This window comes from Lepidochelys olivacea, assembly GCF_965140295.1.
Source record: "Lepidochelys olivacea isolate rLepOli2 genome assembly, chromosome: 4".
NCBI classification, from domain to species: domain Eukaryota; kingdom Metazoa; phylum Chordata; order Testudines; family Cheloniidae; genus Lepidochelys; species Lepidochelys olivacea.
Window position 1 is genome coordinate 23,182,384 of NC_140414.1, and position 16,036 is coordinate 23,198,419.

Here is a 16,036-nt window from a genome sequence, read left to right on the forward strand (position 1 = left end):
ATTTGAAAAGGTGAACATGGTATCCTCTTAAATGGCCGCCTGCTGTGGATCTTTTCCTTTTTGGGGACAAATAAAGGCCTGGTCCTATGTCCACTAAAGTCACTTGACTTCAGTGGAAGAGGCCCTCAGTAAACAGTGCTCAATTTCACATTCTCTATGCCGTACAGAGTTCAGCTTCTACGGATTGTTAATAGAAAATGACATTCGAAATCGTAACTGAACAGATCAGACTGAAAGGGAGGATCCCCCGGGGAAGCCAGATTTTGAGAAATAAAATAATTTTTCAGTTTGTGAAAAGATCAATAGAGTAAACAATGTCAGGATTCCTCTAACAACATCCATTAGACTCGTATTGACGAAAACCAGCACTACTTGTAAATACAGCACAGTCACCTGAAGCCAGGTTTTCAAAAAGCTCAGTACGTCGGGGGCTGGATTTATTTTTAAGACACAAAACCACACAGCCTGGCCACAAGCATCTCACTGGGAACAAATATTAGTGGCAGCAAAGCACTCAGTTCCCGTTTGTGGAGGGACCAGAGGCTGCTAGGGAAGGATATGATTTGTTCCTGGCTGCTGAATTTCTAGAGCTTACCTTTAATACTAAACACCTAGTTTTGGGGGAATGAGTGGCTCAGGGGACTGGTAATGGGTAAATATATATCTGAATTGGTAAAACAGGTGAGAGGTTCTAGGGGTAACAACAAGTGGCCTTAATTTCAGAGGAGCTGAGCACCTGCAGTTCTCACTCATATCAATGGAAATAGAGGTCAGTCATCGCCTCTGAAAATCAGACCAGAGAATAACGGGAGGCTCAGGAACTGACAAAAGGGGAAGCGCAGATACAATATGAACATGCAGCCACTTGAGAAATTAACGTATGTACTTTGAGGGCTATGCAGTTTGGGCTTTTTTTCAGTTGTTGGGTTTAGTATGCGGTGCTGGGTGGGGTTGGGGCCCGTGCTATACCGGAGGTCAGACTACATGATCTGGTAGTTCTGCCTGGCCTTAAACGGTCTGACCCCTTGACTCTAATTCTGTATGCACTTAAAATATTAGGTTATTCTTGCCTTGTCTTACAGCTTGATCCTACAAACACCTAGTACCAAATGTACCGCTTATTGCCAGAAGTAGCTCCTCGTCTTCAATAGAATTATTCACACTATTAAGTACTACACTCAGTATCATGTTTTTGCGGGATCAAACCCTTAGACTACAAACTCTTCAAGGCACATCTAGGAGCTTGCATACTTAGTAAATAACAAAGCAGCAGAGCCTGTATCACCAGGTTGCTATGGCAGAAGTGCGCAAAGGCTGTTGCCCTCAGATGGCTGGTCTGTGAAATCTCAACGGTATTAATCTAGTTCCCCCAAACAAACAGACACCAGCACCACATACTCCTGAGGGCATTTCTGTGCAAAAAAAATGAAAATTCTGCACACAATATTTTAAAATTTTGCAAATTTTATTTGTCAAACAAATGTGGAGATTCCAGCATGGTTTTGGGGAACACAAGCCACCGACTGCACCGAGGTAGGAGATCACTGTGCAGCCCCCCCGTCCAGCCCCGGGACACAGATTCAGCGGTGAGGCTGCACCCAACCCTAACAGTGCAAGGACTGGGCCTGCCTCAGAAACACCCCAGAATCCTGCCCCTCCATGCTAGGTGCACCAACTGTGGGCAGGCACGCTCAGCAAGGCAGGATCTAAGTGTGGAGGGGCTTAGTGTCGGGGGGGGATCCAGGTGTGGGCTGAGAGGGTTCTGTGTTGGGCAATCTGGATGCAGGGGACTCAGTAGGGGATCCGGGTGCGTGTGTGGGGGATCTGGATACACAGGGGCTTGTTGCGGGGCTTCTGGGTGCAACGGTAATGGGACTCTGCAGGGGGGTCCAGATGAAGGTGGTTGGGGCTCAGCAGGGGGGGGATAGAGCCTGGCAGGGGGATCTGGGTGTGGGGAGCTCAGTGGGGGGTCTAGATGCAGGGGGAGTGGGGCTCAGTGGGGTGGGGATCCAGGTGCAGCCGGTTGGGGCTCGGTAGGGTGGGGATCTGGGTGCAGGTGGCTCATTGGGGTGGTCCAGGTGCAGGGAGAGCGGGGCTCATCCGAGGGGGCTCTGGGTGTGTGGGGGGTGGTGAGGTTAGGTGTGAGGGTCTAGTTGCAAGGAGGTCTGGCTGCATGGGGGTTGGGTGGATGAGGGAGCAGCTCCCTGTACAATGATCCCTTCCCCTGCAGCTGAGAAGCGATGATGCAGGAAGCGCAGTGGTGGGACTAGTGGGGGAGGGGCATGTGCAGAGCTTCCTACAGCTGGGGGAGAAATCTGGGAGTGGATCTAATACGGCCCTGGATGTCGTGCAGAGGAAGAAGTAGTCCCATCCTCCCCAGCCCAGCTGGGACTAGCAGCTGAGCTCGGCACAGGGTAGGAGCCACCAGCCAGGTCTTCCCCAATCCTGCCCCCCACCCCAGTGATTTACCTCTTTGCCGGCTGCCCTGAGCACCCAAAACTGCTGGGGAGGGTCGCAAGACTGCTTTTGTTGCTTCCCTTTGCTTCCCCATCAGAAAGGCATTTTTTTGCAGAGAAGCAAAGAAATCGCTGGGGGAAGGTGGGGGGGGGGGGAGATAAATTCCACGCATGCGCAGTGGTGTAGAATTCCCCCAGGTGTGACTGTAACTGGCACCCCATCAGAAAACTTAAAGGTTGAATACGGATGAAGACAGCCCCCTATCCTAACCATAGACACACTACCTCTGACTCAGGATTGAGGCACATCTGCAGGGCAGCATGTGGAAGCCTGTACTGCTTCTGTCTGTGTTGCTCTGATTCTGTGGCTAGAGAGAGGACTGTGCTCTCTGGAGCTGTCCACCAGCACCATAGTCTGTCTGTCTCTCTCACACACACAGGGTTAGTTTGCACCTGAAAGATAAATAGTGGAGGTGGGAAGGAAAAAGTTTCCTTCACCCACTTCACCGTGACACCCAGAAAGATACTTTGACTGATATTCAGGAAGGAGAGGGGGAAAGTGTTTAAAATGTATTACATTCAGTCTGCTTATTTCCACCTCTTCTTTTGATGAGGTGCCCACATGCCACCATCTTCAAGCAGATTTCAGTCAGCACCTCCAACGTAGTCAGTCAATCACTGCCTCAGTCATTATAAAATATTTGTATAATTTATGTGGCAAGTTATTTTTGTGCCTCCTCTCCTCTGGAGATATTTTTCCCTATTCTCCCTCGGCCACTCCAGACTAACAAAGACAGACAAAGGCCAAGAGGGGAGACAGTCACAGATAAGAGATGTGAACTACACAAGGTCACACAGCAGAGCAGTGGGGAAACAAGAAACAGAACTCAGGTCTTGTGACTTCTAATCTAGTGCCCTCGCCACAAGACCACACAGGAAATTCAGTTTCTCTTTTTAATCTTCCCAGTTTAATAACCCTCCTCCTCCATCTCCATCAGCTGGAACCTATGGTTAAGAAGAAGCTCAGGCAAACAGGGTGAACTGAAGTAAATGCCGAAGCAGCTGTTAGATTATTAGCTACAGCTGGGCTCAAATAAAAATCCCAGGTGTGACCATCCCAAACTTCAGGGGGATTCAACGTCAGGATTCAGATCTAAAAGTCTCCCACCTAAAGCCCATTGAGATAAACAAAAAGACTTTCACTGAGTTCATTGGGCTTTGGGTCAGGCGCTGTGTGCCATGGGGCCAGCTTCTCAACTAAGGTGGCAGCTTTGCCATTCTCTGCATTGACTCCCTCCTCAGCTTCAGACAATTTTTGTCAGGCAAAGAGGACGAAAGGTCATTGTCCTTATCTTACTTTACAGTGTGTGTTATTAGTCATAAAAGTAACCAACCCTTTAAAAAAAAAATCCAGCTACAATATTTGGCTCTATTCAGTTCAGGATTTTTCTTTTCAACCATGTAGATCCAGTATGTAACACTGAACTGCTTTCAAAACACTACTTTTCTCTCACCACACTTTCTTTGCAGGGCATGTTGAAAAATTGCTATCAAAACTGTTTTTCAGTGGAAAAATTGAGGTATCGCAGAACAAAATTTTCCCCAAATAAGTGGCTGCTTTCCAGGGAATTTTTTTATTTTTTGTCAAAAATATGCCCAAAACATCTTAGCCAAAACCTAAGATATTTTGATTTGGAAAATGCTGCCGCAGCGCCTCAGAGGAGTTGTAGTTCAACTCCCCATTCTCCTCTCTGGGCCATGCTTCATCTCCCTTCATACACCATGGCCAGGGGCTCCCATGATACGCCGCCTCCTCTCTCCCTCTCCCAGAGGGGAGACCGTGGTGTATGATGGAAGATGGAGTTCCACATAAGAATGGCCAGTGGCTCAGACCAATGGTCCATCTTACCCAGTATCCTGTCTTCCAACAGCGGTCAGGGCCAAAGGAGGCTTCAGAAGGAATGAACAGAATAGGGCAATTTTTCAGTGATCCATCCCCTATCATCCGGTCCCAAATTCTGGCAATCAGAGGAATGGGAGTGCATCTCTCACCATCCTGGCTACTAGTCATTGATGGATCTACCCTCCATGAACTTATCTAATTCTTTTTGGATCCAGAATCCCACCCTATAGAGGCGAATGGCAGCACAAAGGACCCAAACCACAACTCCCTTGAAGAACCATGGCAACATTTCCAGAGAAAAATATTTTGGTAATCAGCCAAAAATAACTGAAATTTTCCATGGAAAAACTTAGAAAAAAATTTTTTTGGTTTGTTTTCGGTGAAATTTGCCACCAGGGAAAAAAACCCTTTTCTGACCAGCTCTGCTTCCAGCTGTATCGTTACCTTGACTAGTGATATTGGACCAGAAGCATGGACTTTGATTCATGAGAAAGATTACCCTAGTGTGCACACATTTTTTACCAATATCCTAAACCAAATATTCATGTTACATTTAGTATTTAGTTGTGGGTGTGTAAAAAGATATCTTTCATTTTTAATCTCTTCACCGGAAGTCCCACAGTGACATAAAGCTGGCTACAGTCTCCTTGATACAATGGATTTTCTTTTAATTATATTTCTGGCTCTGTTTACACCATGTGAAATTTGTCCATTTTCCTGAAGGCAGCTGCTGTGCATCCAAGTGGATTAAAAAGAGGGTGTTCAATCTCACACTATAGAATCGTGAAACTCCAAGGAACCCTGGATTTCAGTAGCCCCCTGTGAAGTGAGTGGATGCCAAATTGCAACTGGCTTCACATTCACATCGCCAGAGGATTTTTTTTTAAAAGGGAAGGTTCTCAATCTGGTTCTCACACCCTGCACTGTTGCAGGGACACTGCTATCATTGCTCAGCTACATCTTAAATTTGTCCAGATGATCAAGTAATTTGCTCAGTGAGTTAAATTAAGATGTTTACATTAAATGAACCTTGAGTGCACAGTGCTGCATGTTTGGCGAGATGCGTGTGGTAATTGAAGTGTGTATGTTCGATGGAATGGGAGTTTCATCATTTGTGGAGCTGTGGGAGAATTGTAATAAAAGCAGAGCAAAGTTATAGCCTCTTCCTGAAGTTGATACAGCCAGGGGATATGAATGTAAGCAAGAACCAAATTATCACATTAACAGAGTTGTACGTCTTTTTTAAGACTGGAACGTGTAAATGTGTTTTGAGGATCCAATTCAGAAACTGCATAATACGCCAAAGAGAGCTGTTACTGCACTTCACAGTGCTGTGCTACTGATTCATCTCAGGCAATTCAGATGCAGAATGGTGATAGGAGAAAGGAGGCAGGAAACTGCTTAAATCATAAGAGGATTCATAAAGAATTTATGTGAATCAATAATGTTAAAATGGGAACAAACAAGGACTCTTTTCAGGGGGAGCCTGCCATCTTTCTTTCATTTATTTTTTTAAACCCATGATCACTAAACAAGTGACACCCCATCATTACATTTTAAAAGACATAAATAAGAACATTACATAACTTCCCCATAATCCATGAACGCCAACAGCATACAGAGGCTGCCGAATGTCTTCAGGTTTATCCCACACACTCAGCTGGGGAGTTTGATCAGTGGGTTAATAAACCACAGGATGCTGAGACTTGTAAACAGGTCAGAAAATACTGAGGTAAAGGGAAGGGCTTTCTCCCAGCTCCCCTCTCTCACCTGGTAGCTCCTTATACTGCTCACCCATTCAATCACAACAGATTGAATGTCCCTCCACAATCCTCCCACTGTGCTGTCTCCCCAGGCCAGTTTTCTTTAAAGGGGGTCAGAGAATAATGGGAGGAGGCAACATCATCTGTTTTTTCGGAAGTAAGATAATTTTAAAACTACAGTAATGATGTTTGAGAAGCAATAAGTGTCCCCTATTCATTTACTTTTTTCTAATTGCAATTATGTTAAGGACTAGTTCTGGTGAAATGCATCAGCCTATTTAAATGTAGGGACAGTGGGCGGAGCCTAGAAGAGTAAAAGGCCCACCCCTCAGATGAGGGATGGGGCACAGTACCCACAATCAACAACCCTAGAGAATGAGGGCTCCAATTTATCCAAAAATTGGTACAGCATTGGTGCAAGCTTCCCCCAACTGCCCCACTTATATGCTTCAGTTCTGTCCTGGAGTGAGAGAGGAGAACAGTGTAGTTGCCCTTTCAGTTCATAGCCTTTCCGCAGAGACTACCAGCAAGAAGGCTACTCAAGATGGTAGTTTGAGAGACACGGTCATAAGTACCTCCAGACCATCAATTCGTGGCACATGCAGTAGGACACCAGACAGCCATCAGATGGTCATGACTACCGCAGGTACAACATTCACTATCATAACCTTTTTTTTTAGGCAAACAATTTTCACTTTGCTCAAAAGTTTCCACATTTTCAACAAAGTGAAAAATTGAAAGGAAAAAAAAAACCACCCTTTTTACTCCATGATTTTTTTTTTTAAAAGGTTTTTCCACAGAAAATACTTTCCATTTCCCAAACAGCTCTAGTAATGACCATTAGTCACTGCCAGCCAGGTCTCCTTTAGCAAGATACTGACATAGAGGGCAAAGGGTCAGTAGCCATTATCAGTCCCTCTGAACCATCTTGTTCCCCACAGAGATATTTCATATGTTGCTTCTTGACATCATGGCTGATTTCTCACCACGTGAATAACCAGCTACCCACAATTACACATAAAAATGCACAGACCCTTACGAAACTGGTGGTGTGGTGCTGCGATAAAGCCATACTGAATTGCCATGGGTGTGTTTTGTAAGATAGAGTCTAGACTTGCACATATTTACTATGATGATAGGCCCAATCCCATGGAGAGAAACATGTGGGCAGCCCCTTCCACCCACATGGAGCCTCATTAAGTTAAGTGGGACTCCACGCAGGTACAAGGTACATCCACATGCTCCAGGATTAGGGCAATAGTGCTTATCACCCTTCCTTTCAGGTGTAAGCAATATGGCTGGGAGGTGCTTTTTGGAATAGGGTGCAGAATTGGTGCCTTTGGAATAGGGAAGGTGGAAGCGGAGCTGGTATCAGCTCAGTCCTCTGGCCTCAGCGCTCCCAAGCTATGAATATGAGGTAATGGTGACAAGCGGGACAGGGACTGGTGAGAGATCATTCCCAGGCCTTCCTTTGAGGGGCGGCAGCAAAGTTTGCCAATCACCATGCTGCAACTGCTGTACCCAGCTCTTTGGCCTGATATTGCTTCACTGGATGTCACCAGCAAAACCCCCCCGAGTTCAGCAGGAGCAGAAGACAGCCCAGGAAGGGATGGGACAAATGCCTAGAAACAGAGACAAGCACTGTTTAAACTAACAACCCAAGATGAACTCTGCTGTCCTACTAGTAACTGTTCGTACTGTATTTATAGATTTATGGTGTGACAAACAGTGGCTCATCAAAGTGTTTCCTCAACCAGAATTCTAACATCAGCTTTAATCATATTTTTCCAAGATTTTTCGCCATCTGCCCGTCCTGTCTGTCCCCCGCTGCACTGCTCCACGGTGCTGTCTGTAATCCATTGCCAGCTAGGTGCCATACACCTGCACACACAACTGAAGAGCATGGGGAACAGCTGTGGGACAGGAGCAGAACCTTTTACCATGGTGAGGACACACTCTGTGCCAAGGGATATATTCTCCTCTCATGCTCATAAAGAGTTCTCATGGACATTGACAGGAGCGATGGGCATTGTAGTGAGGCGGTGTGGTTCCCCGCCGCCCCAGAGAGACGAGTCCCTCTGGACACCAGAGTGGGTGGAGCCAGGGAGCTCTGAGCCCGCCCCACAGAGGGTCAGGTGTTGCCCTAGAAGGATAAAGGCCCAACCTCAGAGCTAACTGAGAGAGCAGCCACCGCGGAGGCCAGACACCTCTGGCCTAGCTCGCGATTGGGAAACCCCAGCGGCCTGCGGTAAACCCGAGGACTGGCCCGACCTGCCCCGCGCCAGCTACCCGGAGGAGCTGCCGAACCTGCCCCGCACCAGCTATCCTGAGGAACCCCTGGTGCTGGACCCCCATGAGGACACTAGCCCGGGGGCAGCTGACCCTAGTATGGCTGCAGCACTGCCAGAGCCCATGTCAGTGTGTTGCGGCCAGGATCCCTACTCACTCAGCAGCCGGTCTTCTGCCACTGCTAGAGCCCTGGGCTGGGACGCCGTGGAGTGGGAGGGCCTGTGTCCCCCCTGCCACCCAACTCGCGGGTGACAGTCTCCTTTGGAACCTAGGGCCTGGGCCTACTGTTTACATACTGTTACTGCTCAGCCCCTGCCTGAGGGCCTGAGCGCCTGACCCACCATTGCCGCGCCCTGATGTAGGGCCTGGGCTCACTGTGTTTGTTTCTGCCCTCACAAAGGCCGCCGAAGAAGACTCCCACGGCCAAATTAATTCACCACATCTTCCCGAGTTTAGTGAGGCAGAGTGGTTCCCCGCTGCCCTGGAGAGAGACGAGCCCCAGCTAGCCTCTCTACAGGCATACACAGCAGAAAGCCAAAGACAGACATAGGCACGGTCTCCCCAGAACAACCAGCTTAGCTCCCACCCAGGTAAACTCAGCGCCTCCCTTCTGAAGCAACAGAGCGGAATTCCAGGTGAGGTGCGGGGTGGAGGAATCTTTCACATGTGACCTTAAAAACCCTGTCTGCTCTGGACATTAGGGGTGATATTTTCCAAAGCACTTTTAACTCTGCTCCCATTGACTTCAATGAGCACAGAGTTAGACCAGCACAAAGCACACACATTTGACCTAAATGTCAAATGGGGATTTTAATAAGAGCAGCAATTTGCCCTAGTGTCCTTAGTAAGTTTTTCCCTCCCTAACAAGGTTGTATACTGGCTGGCTGGGGCACTATTTCAGTAATGCTGCATGTGCGTACATACAGTAATTGGTAAACGCATTTAGATGAAAGAGGCTGTATAACAGTATTATTTCATAACATCATCTGTACATTTACTGGTGATGACCACGAGGGGGCATCAAACACTCTTTGGGAACAATTTAAAAGATGCAGCTGGTTCTAACGGGCTCTAATTGAGATCTGGGATCAGAGTCAAAACAGGCTTAAGAGAAGTGACTGGAGTATCAGGATATTCACACAAGAGTTTGAAACCTGTGTTTCAGAAGGGGCCTCACTTTTATGTCACTACCACCCCGCACTCTCTTTGTAGGGGAGTTCCACTTAAAGAAGCCAATTCATGCCTCCCCAATAACATTCCTATCTTTTGTTCTTTTAGGTACTAAAACTTGCGCCAACACCCTTTTCCAATCAGAGACAGCTGGTGTGCAGATTAAACCAAATACGGCACAAAACAAATCTAAATAAAGTGTGCGACAGTGCTGGCCTAGCCATCACAAGCGTGTGCATTGGGGCCTCTGACGGTTGTGCTCATATCAGCTCTTGTGAGCTAAGCAAGGCTGGAGGCCTAGTATGTATGTGGATGGGTGACACTCACGCAAAATTAAGGATGTTGTAAAGTGCTGGTGGCTCAATTCCCTTGAGAGACAAGGTGGGTGAGGTATTGTCTTTCATTCGACCAACTTCTGTTGGTGGGGGACGTAGAAATTGGTCCCGTAAAGGACATAGAGAGACAAGGTAGGCGAGGTAATCAAAGATCCTGGGACCAACATGGCTACAAAAACATGACATACAATCTTTCCCCTTGTGTCAGGAGACTGGCTTGGTTGGAACTAAGTGTTTGAATGCACTGTACTGCAGAAGGGACCATCTTTAAGATGGATCCTAGCCATTTGCAGTCACTGCAAAACCCATGGAACTTTTTGTTCAAGAAGAAATGTTAGCTCTGGTCAAATTCCAGTTTACACAGCTTTATACTGCTTCTCTGAAATCCACTGGGCGTTTCAACTGGATATGATAATCTTCATTTCCTATCTTAGACTGATATGAACCATTCAGTAGCTGCTACACTCCACCTCCCAGGTGGCATTTAAGCAATTCTCGTACGAGCACATATATGTGGAACACTAAATTTAAATTTTAAAGTTCTTAGAGATGAAAGATGCTGTTTAAATACAGAGATATTAGCAGGGAAGTCCCATATTTTCATTTAATTTGCCTTCATCCTATGCTAACCTGGCCACTGAAACAGTCCCACATAGAGTTTTCTTCTTTGATTTCTGCATTCAAATATTTAGTTCTCGGTCCCACAACTAGACCCATAAACACCAACTGTGATTCCTATTGCTTCTACGGACTGGGTGTGAATATTTTCCTGCCACAGAAAAGCCATTTGGGAAAGGTATTATACTTTCCCATTTCTAGTGGGGTTTTTTTTTTTTTCCCCTTTTCTTCAAAACTAGCTCTCCCTGCTGCCTAGCCAAAACCCATGAGGCAGCACACAGTACACAAGTTAGCCCTTGCCCTGTTGCCCTCTGCAGAGGCTGGAATTATTTTAATGTTTGTCAAAACAGCAATCATTATTTTGAAAATAAAACAGGACGGAAAGAATCCAAGTGCTTCTATACGATATCCTGCTCAAGTGAGGCCAATTCATAACAACCGAAAGTGACAGTATCACTTTGAAATTAGGAGTTCTGCACCTATGATTAACAGTCTTCACTACCAAGAAAGAGATTTGCTCACTGCACTGGCCTGCAGTAGGGTAGAGGCAGTGGACTCAGCCTCTGGAGCCCACTGTATTGCTCTGCCAGCAATTCCTCTAGGCAGCATAGGAGCTGCAGTGAGGGGCTCTGAGGAATGACCATTTATCACTTCTTTGCAGAAGGAATGTCACTACGGACCTTGAGAGAAGAGGGTTTTTTTGGCTTCCCCCCTTAATGTGTATATAATTAGAGATGGCGAGAGAATGGGAATTTGTGTGTGCTTATAACATCCCTGATGATTCTGATCATTATTCACAAATGTATACAGCTCTATAAATAAGTACATATAGCTTGATAAACATAGGTGGTTTATATACTGCTCCTATCCCTGCCTAGAAGCATTAGCAATCTACAGACACAAGCAAAGACAAAACAGAATGTACAGAGAATGGGGTTAAGTAGTTGTCTGAAAGCAGAGAGAAAGAGAATTTGTCAGATTAGCCGGGAAGCTATCCGAAACATTGGAGATGGCACCGAATAAGGAACTGGGGGGAAACAAATGGGATGGTGAGGAGGGGAGTTTGGATGGAGGTGAGCAAAGTGGGGTAGGTGAGGCGGAATTATGGAGAGCTTCAAAGGCAAGAAGAACAGGCATCAATGAACAGGGCTGTAACATCATCCCTGGCTAAAACAAGTCTTTTAGGTGTTCCCTTACTGCTGGAACCACATTTTAGCATCAACCAACATGTGGCTTGAATGCACAGAACAGTGCTGATTTTCCTTTCCCTCACTGCTTTGTTACCTTGCTTTCCTATCAGCTACCATGTGGCACATGGACCCTGTTGCATTCAGGGCAGAGGAGGAACTACCCCCCAAGAATGGTCCATCAGCAGCTCAGGAAATCTGAGACAGGAGCACCACCCCCCTCCACCATTGTTGTGGCAAGGGCAGGAGTCTCCCATGCTTCTGCTCCTTTCACAGCACCTCTCCTGCTACAGGGCAGGCCATCCGACTATTTCTGAGCAGTCCTGGCCAAGGTGTGGGTCTGTCTCTATTTCTCCCATTGTAGTTGCATTGGGGAGGTGTTACAGCCTTATCACTGGTGTAATGCCGTCCCCAGAATAGGGAGCAGTGCTGCCCAGGAGCCCACCCTCATTTACAAGCATTCCTGCTACCCAAGCAACTTCACACCTGCAGACAGCACAGCTTACACACTGGATCAACCTGTCTGTGGAATGGGTCTGCACCTCCCCAGTTTTAACAGGTTACTGCAGGGATGACCAACCTGGGGCTCCAGAGTCACATGCGGCTCTTCAGAGGTTAATATGCGGCTCCTTGTCTAGGCACCGACTCCGGGGCTGGAGCTACAGGTGCCAACTTTCCAATGTGCCGGGGGTGCTCACTGCTCAACCCGTGACTCTGCCACCGTTGCGTTTACACAAGTACACATTCCCATGCAGTGTTGGAAACAAAAACATTGCAGGTCTAAAGGACCTTATAGTGAAACAAAACAAAGTGAAACTGATTTCATTGATTTTCACAGTCCCAACTGAGCAACACTAAAAATAAACACAGAATATAAAACAACAAACTTTTAAAAATTCTTTTGCTTCTAATAATCTAGGAGGTTAACAAGAACATAATTAATATTTGTTCACAAAATGTAAGGCCTCATTATCTAATCCATTACACCAGTATAAAAATAAGCTGCTACCATCCCTTTAAATAAATTGTTACAGGCATTCTCATAAATATGCATTTTTAAGCTTCTTATATACATTTTCTCCAAAAACAAGCCATTATTACAAATTTCCTTTATACCTATATTGTTGTAACAATATGCTGGCACAAATGCTAGTTAGATAATGTTTTTAAATCTCTTGCAATAGAACCTTTTGTTAATCAAAATCAAAACCAGACAGAAGGAACCATAAGCATGGAAAAGCTTAACATTGATAACTTGAGGATTCTGAATACATGATGAGATGTAAACTCTGGGCTATGAGCAAGAGCTAAAGCTTATGTCATACCTTTGGATGATAAGGTCATCCATATCAGCGACCTCTACTGAGGTAAATTTATTATATTATTATTATTATAAATTTATTAAATTTATCAGTTAGTCTGGCTCTTTTCTATGGTTTCCAAGGCCAGATCCCACCCTGCCCTGAGAAACCAAAAGGAGTGGGTTCAAGGGATAATGGGATTGCTTGATGTGGTTCACCTCATGGAATTCTCTGAAAGCCACCCCCTCAAAGCTATGGAGGTAGAGGAGGACAAATGATAGTTTGTAAGGGGAGAGGGTGAGTGTCAAGCAGCCAAACCCCACATCCCTGTGGGAAAAGGACATTCCACCCCAAATCTGGAAGGAAGTGATAAAATCATCAGTGTATCTAGATACTTATTCACACCCAGCTCTTGGGGAAAAAGGGGAAGGCAGTCCACTAGATACATTGTCTCCAAGCACAGCTACTTCCGAGCTCCTAGCCCTGCCCCACCAAATCCTTCCCAACCCTTTCAAATAAAGCCTAGCAGAGAGGCTGCCATAGGGGAGCGAGTGTGGGGGCCTGGAGGTTGCACTTCCACTTTTTATGGAGAAGGACAATTCATTATATGGAGATAAACATCTAGATCCCTGGGGGAAACTCTGGGTCCACTTTTTACACGGAATGCCATATATCTTCTTTGTCAGGTAGCTCCAACAGCACGATAGAACAGGATTAATCAAATTAGCATCTGTCTTAATGTAGAGTGCGCCAAGAAATGAACTGTCATCTCACCTTGATGTGTACAAATATTGCAGCATATATGGTGCTATATGTAGGATCACCTCTTGCTCTCAGCCTCCCCGATAGAGGACCATTTATCAGTTGCAACACCTAAACACATCAGAGCAAATTAATGCAGGATAAGATACAGTAAGATAATGGCATAAGCAGGTGGTTTCCTAGACTCTGATCCTGGAAGCTGTTCCCCACAGGCAGGTTTCAGCACCCACACAAAACCTCAATAAGATTTTGCACGAGTCTCACATGGAACAACTTGCAGGATCGGGGCTTTAATGACTCATATCTCTCTCTTCTCCATTAATTTAACTAAAATTGCACACTGAAGCCTCGAAACTGTATGTTCTGCTACTAACACATGCAGCCTTGTGTGCCAAATCACCTGGCCTTCCCCACCCTGCCACCTTCCCTCTTGCACCTTATCATTGTTTTCATTGTAAGCTTTCCAACTGTGTGTGTTTGCAGAGCAAATGAAACAAAGAGTCTTCAGATGTTACTGTGATAAAAATCAGCCCCATTTCCATTGGAAATCTACATCCCAATGGCTTCCCCTCCCAATTTAATGCAGATCCCTGGGCTTAACCAGCCAGTGGGCAAAGACGACTCTTTGATAAGTCGATGGGCTCTCTGGTGTGGCAATATTTCCCATTTAACCTTTTAAAAAGGTGTGGATGCATGGGATGAGGGTGGGCTATTATAACTGACCCCCAAGACCTATCACTGTAACAGTGTGGGAACAGAACAAGATGCATGGAGAATGTATCTGCCAACGTCCAGGTCAGTAACAAATTTTACACAACCCACAGTTTTAAAGGTAAAACCGAGGAGCTAAATGATGGGAGGAGAAAGCGCCTGGTTGAAATCCTAGCAGCTTGGAGCGTTACAATCTGTCTGCTTTGGCAGCTGGTCTGCCAGACGCAGGGGGTAAAGAAGATATCCCTCTTCCCACCCTGGATACCCAGCGCCTTCCCCGGCCGCCTTCCCCAGCCGTGAGACCCACCCGCCACAGGCGGCCCCGAGGGGGAAGAGGGATCAGGGCGGGAGCGAACATGGCCGAGGGCTGGCCAAGCGCTGCGGCAGCGGGCAGCAGAGGAGGAAGGACACAGGCAGTCACTGGGGGCGGCGGGGGGGACACACACCGAGATCCTAGCAGGGGCTGGCGGGGGGACGGGGGGCGCCTTCTGAGGCCCGAATAGAGCAAAGAGGCGCCGCCCGCGCGTGACAAGCCCGGGGGGCGGGGGCAGCCGGGCTCCGCTCCCGGGCACAGGCCGCCCTGCAGAGCCCGCGGCGGGGCAGCGAGGCCGGGGAGCAGCCAGTCACCTACCTGCTGCCAGGTCCGGAGCGCGGCGCCGGGCGGGGCGGGCGGGCGGCGGCTCTGGCAGCGGCGGGCGGGTTTCCCTCAGGAAGGGGCGGGATTTGCCCTGGCGGCCCCGCGCAGACAAAGCGAGCGGGCTCCTCCTCCCTCAGCCGGAGCCGCCCTCCTCCTCCGGGCAGCCTGCCCTGCCCTGGGCTGGGGGAGCCACCCCGGGGCCGTGCTGCGGCTCTGTGGGGCCCGACGCAGGGGGGGTTAAACCAGCGCCCCGAAGCCCACCTTGCTCTCAGCAACCACCACCCCCCCACACACACACACACATCCGCTGAGGGGACTGGGAAACGGGCCCCTTTATGGAAACCAGCTTACACGCATGAGGCCCGCGGTCATGCGGCTGGACGCCACGGGCGCCAAAGGAGGAGGGCTCGCAGCCCCGCCTAGGGAGGCTGCCCTACACGCTGGGTGTGCGGGAGCCAGCCTCCTCCTGTCCCTGTGGCGCCCCCAACTTTCAGGTCCCCCAGACATGCAGCCGTGCAAGCCTAAGAGCGGCCCTGGGGGCCACAGAGGGCGAGGGGAGCCTTCACCCCAGCAGGCAGCCCGCCTCGGGGGCCCTGCTGTCCCGATTTTATAGGGACAGTCCAGATTTGTGCCTCTTTCTTTTAGAGGCTCCTATGGAGCAGGTCCTCAAAGAATCAATCCTGAAGCACTTGCATGAGAGGAAAGTGATCAGGAACAGCCAGCATGGATTCACCAAGGGAAGGTCATGCCTGACTAATCTAATCGCCTTTTATGATGAGATTACTGGTTCTGTGGATGAAGGGAAAGCAGTGGATGTATTGTTTCTTGACTTTAGCAAAGCTTTTGACATGGTCTCCCACAGTATTCTTGTCAGCAAGTTAAGGAAGTATGGGCTGGGTGAATG

General features: G+C 47.7%; 1 protein-coding gene across 5 annotated transcripts in view; it reads right to left on the reverse strand.

The window, feature by feature from the left end:
* TMEM150C (transmembrane protein 150C) overlaps positions 1-15,234 on the reverse strand; it is a 41,577-nt gene extending 26,343 nt beyond the window's left edge. For 2 of the 5 annotated variants that reach the window (XM_084626220.1, XM_084626218.1), the window contains exons 1-3: positions 15,127-15,234; positions 13,797-13,895; positions 12,302-12,510 (exon numbers count right to left, since the gene is read on the reverse strand). The gene's annotated coding sequence lies outside the window, so the exon portion shown is untranslated. Of the gene's footprint in view, positions 1-2,741; positions 2,883-12,301; positions 12,511-13,796; positions 13,896-15,126 lie in introns of those variants that run through there. The other 3 variants (XM_084626222.1, XM_084626219.1, XM_084626223.1) reach the window with 2 other exon arrangements.
* Between the last annotated feature and the right edge of the window lie 802 nt (positions 15,235-16,036).